At 41.9% G+C, this 6,201-nt stretch overlaps 1 protein-coding gene across 1 annotated transcript in view; it reads left to right on the forward strand.

Moving 5' to 3' along the window:
- The window catches only part of KCNB2 (potassium voltage-gated channel subfamily B member 2), a 418,770-nt gene that overhangs the window by 228,035 nt on the left and 184,534 nt on the right, over nucleotides 1–6,201 (forward strand). The gene's annotated exons all lie outside the window — the stretch shown is intronic.

The following is a 6,201-nucleotide window of genomic DNA, read 5'->3' on the forward strand; positions in this document are numbered from 1 at the left end:
AGACATATTGCCTACCCTCAAGAAGCTTGAAATCTAATGGAGGCCAGGAGGGAAGAAGGAGAAAATATTTCATTCAACAACTTTAAGTGTCTTATTCAGACAGAGAGAGGCCTGTAGTGTACCTGGTAGAAACATAAAGAAGGAGATGGATGCAAGAAATATTCAGGATTCAAAGGATTGGGTAGCCCAGTGCATATGGGTGTGATAGAAATGAATGGTGAAGTCTGGGTAAACTCCCCACTTTCAGGCTTGGATGGCCAGGTGGTATCATTTGCCAGGAAAAAGAACAAATTGCGGAAGAATAGGTTTAGGGGAAACATGATTAGTTAAATAGGCAAGTGTGAAAATGGCTGTAAAATAAAGCTACCATGAAAGATGATCATAGAACTCTGCAGCTATTACCATAGAATCTATGATAGTTAATTTCATGGGTCACCTTGACTGGATCAGAGGTACCCAGATGTCTAGTTCAACATTATTTCTGGGTGTGTTGGTGAGGGTGTTTCTGGAGATTAGCACTTACTCCATAAAGTAGATGGTCCTCTTTAATGAGAGTGGACCTATCGAGGGTCTGAATGGAACAAGGAGCAGAGGAAGGAATTTGTCCTTCTTTTCTCCGTCACTGCTGGAGCTGGGACATCTCATCTGATCATCTACTGCACTCAGACTGGGAGTTACATCATTGGCTCCTCTAGTTCTCAGGACTTCGGGCTCATACTGGAAGTACACCACCAGCTTTCCTAGTCTGCCTTGTTCAAGGAGCTTATATTCTAGTCCAGCTTGTAGATGGCAGGTCGTGGGATTTCTCAGCCTCCATAATCACATGAGCTGATTCCTCATTTTATATACATACATCGATATAGATATATTTCCCATTGGTCTGCTCTCTGGAGAACTGTCAATAATACAGAAACTAAGGGTTTTTTACCAAGATGGATGATCATTACTCCAATTTCTAATCCTTCCAAGATGCCACACACACTCTACTCAGGTTCCTCCAAGACACTGTGCACTGAACTCTCAGACAGGACACCTAAACTCTCATGTGTTCCTGTTTGCTTCCTTCTAGAATATCATAAAATCAGTGCTGACATTTAGATGACATATTTCCATTTTTTTAGCTTCTGAGACCTCAGTCTGTGAATCAAAATGTTAAGTACTGAAGGAGAGATTCTGTCCTGAATGTGTCAAGCTGACAACGTGAGGAAAGATTCATTCTTCTTAAGACTACTGTATTTTCTTCTTTTACAGGTATCTGGATAGCAAACCTAAATCTTTGAATAGAGTTGAATAGATTTTTGTTGGTAGGAGTGGTGGTAAAAATCCATGTTTTCTTCAAAACATTAATTTTCATTCATTCATTATTTCTTTTGACTTAAAGTCTTTAGTTCTGCTTACTAATGAGTTTGTGTTGATACCACAATATGATATTAAACGTGTGACATAACATCATAATGATCATTTTAGCAACATCAGTTTTATAATAGCATAATTGAACACATTTTTATTTAGGAACTCTTATGCCTGGCAATATAGTAGTGAATCAGGCAAGCACAGTGTCTTCCTTGTTCAAGGAGCTTATGAGTCTAGTCCAGAAGAGTCATTGAAAAAGTAGTTGCAGTTGGGTTGAGAATTACACACTGGGAAGTACCGAATGCCATAGGAACCTGGAAGAAGAGGATGTAACCAACTGAGAAGCTTGTCAGTTGCAAACAGCTTTTATTTGACCCTCATATCAACTATGTGCAGTAGGTTATCCCATTTTAAGTTTGAGAAAGCAGGCTCCATGAGCTTGATGGACTTGCCTTCATAGTTAATAAGTGTTCTAAAATTACATTAAAAAGCAAAAGAAATGGCAAAAGACTTGACCAGACACTTCTTCAGAATCAAACCTTTTATTACAATCCCCAAACTCTTTCCACTAAACCACTGCAGAATAGCAATCATGATTTAGAAGAAATTAATCCTAGATATGGATAAAAGGGAGGATTAGTCACTAGCCAATCAAAATTTAGCCTTAGAAACTCTTCCTAAGATTTTTCCTCTCTAGTCATCCAACAGAACGCACATTAGGCAAGATGTTCTTGGTGATTTTCTCTTTATTTGCATCTGTGAGAACTGGGATCTGGAGTCCTGCAGCATTGCACCTGTTGGGTGAGGGGAGGAGCCTGCAGTTCAGGTACTGCCCATGTGGAGCCTGAGAACAGAGTCTCCCTGGGAAAGCACAAAGACAGATTGGCTCCTGGCAAGAGCTTGGCCTGGAACTCCCTTAAGTCTCATCAAGCCCACTCTGAACTGGAGCTATCAAGCTTGGATAGAATGCATGGAATCACTACTGGAGTACTCTGAAAAAATAAATAATAGCAGGCCAATTGGGGAACAAGACCAGAACTTGAGGTACCACTATGGTGGTTTCTCATTTTCCTATGGAATTTCACAGCGTGGAATCAAGGCAACCCAAAGGCTGGAAGGGGACCTTGAGTAAGGACAGAGAGAATGCCAGGAGAAGCCCCCTAGGTCTAACTCAAGACATGCAAAAGGGACAACCAGTGGAATTGTTTCCTCTCAATTCTTTGCCTGAACTCCCAGACAGTTCCACTGCAGCAGCCACAACAGGAGTCTAGTCTGCAGGTCCCTAAAACCCTGAGGGGGAGGACCCTTCCATTGTAATTCAAGGATCTGTAATTCCAAAAGGGTATGGAAGACCTACCTTCTCTCTGCCCTCTTGCTTAGCCCTGAATGTGGGTGCAGTTGCAGCAGAGTTGTGACTAGACCCCAGCTTTCTGCCTATCCAGAAGACAGAAAATGAATAATTTGGAACTGAGTAAAAATGTGTAACTGTTGTCTTACAAAAATACTGTTAAGAAAATAAAAAGACAAACTGCGGTCGAAAAGTAAATGTTTGCAATTCATATATCTGATGAAGGACTTGTCTGCCGAGCATATAAAGAACTCTTAAGACTCAAGAGTAAATAAACACATTCAGTTGAAAAATCAGCAAAAGCAGAAGAATTCCATGAAGTTTATATAAGTCCGCCCTCAAGAAGAGGGAGCAGAACTACCCACTCCTTGAGTGTAGGTTGTGCATAATGACTTCCTTCCAAAGAGTGCACTATGAAAAGGGGGAAGGATAACTTTACAGTGGTGAAGCCTGACACACACCACCTGAGCCAGATGATCGAGGCCAATATCAACAGTTGATAGAAGATACTCTTGATAAGATATGATGGGAATGGCATTTTTCTTCTGTGGCCTTCCTCCCCCAAACCTACAATCTCAGTCTAATATTTAATTAGAAAAACATGAAACAGATTTCAATTCAGGGATGTTCTATAAAATGCCTGACCAGTACATCTTAAAATTATTACAGTCATCAAAAAAACAGGGAAGTCTGAGTAACTGTCACAGCCAAGAGGCCTAAGGAGGCATGATGACTAAAAGTACTGTGGTATCCTGGATGGGATGCTGCCACAGAAAAAGGACATCAGGTTAAAAGAAAGGAAATCTGAATTAAGTGTAGACTTTAGTTAATAATGATGCATCAACATTGTTTCGTTAATTGGAGCAAATGTACCATATTTTTTATGCAAGATGTTAATCACAGGGGAAACTGCATACATGATGTAGGGAGACTCTATAATATTTGCAAATTTCTTACAAATCAAAACTGTTCTAAAAAATAAAGTTTATTTTCTAAAATTACATTAAAAGGCAAAAGAAATGGCAAAAGACTTGACCAGACACTTCTTCAGGGAGGATATATGAATGGCAAATAAGCACATGAAAAGCTGCCCAACACCTTTGCTCATTAGGGAAATGCAAGTTAAAACCACGATTAGATATTACTACACAATACCCGACAGTAGACAACTCTAGAATCCAAGAGGTCTTAGTTGTCATCTGTACCCAGTGTGCTTATGAATGAAGGATTGCTGCTTGTTTTATAAGGCAACTGTTTTGGTTTTCTTAAGCCAAGAGAAACTTTCCATTCTTGAAAGTTCATTGACAAGGAAAATTGTTCCCCCACCGCACCCGGCTCCCTATTCACCGCAACACCTCCCTGTGTGCAGGATGGGTATAGGAACTGGTAGCATCTTCATCCTGCAGGGAGGCTGGCTGGGGAAGCTGTGTCCAGGAGTCCTGCCAGCTGGGGAAAGCTGGCTCTTGTAGCCCTCCTCAGCTGTACATATGATGCTGCTTTCTGGCCACGACTGCCAGAAAAGTCTGGCTCTTCTCACAAGTGGATCAGTTGAGAAGTGGTCTGTATAAGCCTCATGTGCCAAGAAAAGCCCAGCTCATTGTAGTGGGAACCACTCCATGGGGTCCGCAGTCAGGAGCAGGCTCTGAATCACCTTGGAAGCAGGTCACAGTCTTCCACGAAGCAGGAGCCCTGTGACACCGCACAGGTTAGTGAGTTACTAGGAGCAGTGGCTCCCTCTCACTTCCTGCCTTTGCTCCTCTCTCCCTCCCTTCCTGTCACCCTGTCCTCTGTCCCATCACACTGCCCCAATCCTCAGTTATCCTCCACTCTGAGTCTTACCTGTGTGATATCTTATACCAGTATCCTATGTCCTGTATATGAGCTCAGGTTTTATGTCACAGAGGTAGTGCAAAGATAGTGATCTGGACAATAGTTTAGACCCATGGTTCTTGATCTTGGCTAAATACTTGAATCACCTACAGAGTTTTTAAAATTCCAGTGCCTAGCACTGCCCCAACTAATTATAACATGTTTTGGGAAATCGGGAGCCAAGCATCAGTATTTTTCTGAAGTTTTCTAATTGGTTCCAATTTTTGGCCAAGCTTAGCAAACTATCAGAAGAACAGAAAACCAAACACCGCATGTTCTCACTCATAGGTGGGAACTGAACAATGAGATCACTTGGACTCAGGAAGGGGAACATCACACACCAGGGCCTATCATGGGGAGGGGGGAGGGGGGAGGGATTGCATTGGGAGTTATACCTGATGCAAATGACGAGTTGATGGGTGCAGCAGACCAACATGGCACAAGTATACATATGTAACAAACCTGCACGTTATGCACATGTACCCTACAACTTAAAGTATAATAATAATAAATAAATTTAAAAAAATAAAAAATAAAAAAATAAAAAAAATAAAAAAAATAAAAAAATAAAAAACCGCTGATTTAATCTGAAGCACAGTAGAGGAAGTGAGGGAAGTTGTTGGTCTAGCTAGAGACTCTGACCCTTCTTACAGCTCAGTTGGAAAGTTCCTGCAGTAGGTCAGGTAAGAGGATAAGTACAGCAGTAGTGATGAAGAGGTGGGACAGCTTTCAGTGATCATGAAAGGTGGGATCAGCAGACCACAGCTTGCAGGAGTCATTGAACAGAGAGTCAAAGAGGGGTCTAGAGGGGGCCATGCATTCAGATTTTATTAAATCAGTATAAGGAAGGCAGGAAGATGAGGAAAATAATTTTGGTTACGGACATGTTGGATGTCACATAATTCTGGAGCTATCCAGGTGGCATTGTCAGATGCTCAGAGGAGAGTTGGGCCAGAAATATAATTTGGAAATTATTGGCAGAGCATAGTACCTGGAAGCTTGGGAGGCAGTTAGATTATCTTGGGAGAGTAAGTGGAGTGGAAAGGACAGAGCTTTGGGGAGCACCAATGTGCTTAACGGGAGAGCAGAGGAAAAGCCAGCCAAGCAGACTGATGACAAGAGAACCATGAGAACTGTCATGAAAGACAAAGGAGCAGACAGTTTCAGGAGGAGAACTCAGCAGGTCTGATGCTGCTGCTAGATCCAGTATGGTGTCTATTGAATTGGCAATGTGAAGGTCAATGGGGACTTACACTAGAGCATTTTAGCAGAGTGGCAGAAGCCTGACCACAATGGGGTTGGAGAGGGAAATGAGGAAAGGGAGACAGCAAATATAGATTACTGTTCTGAGAAAAAAAAAAAAAATGGCTGTGAATGGAAAGAGAGATGCTCAGTGGTACCTGGAGGAAAAGGCAGAATTTAGGGAGGAATTTTCATTTCTTCTTCTTCTTCTTCTTCTTCTTCTTCTTCTTTCTTCTTCTTTCTTCTTCTTTCTTCTTCTTTCTTCTTCTTCTTCTTCTTCTTCTCCTCCTTCTCCTCCTTCTCCTCCTTCTCCTCCTTCTCCTCCTTCTCCTCCTTCTCCTCCTTCTCCTCCTTCTCCTCCTTCTCCTCCTTCTCCTCCTTCTCCTCCT

The sequence above is a fragment of the Theropithecus gelada genome, chromosome 8 (assembly GCF_003255815.1).
Source record: "Theropithecus gelada isolate Dixy chromosome 8, Tgel_1.0, whole genome shotgun sequence".
NCBI lineage: Eukaryota > Metazoa > Chordata > Mammalia > Primates > Cercopithecidae > Theropithecus > Theropithecus gelada.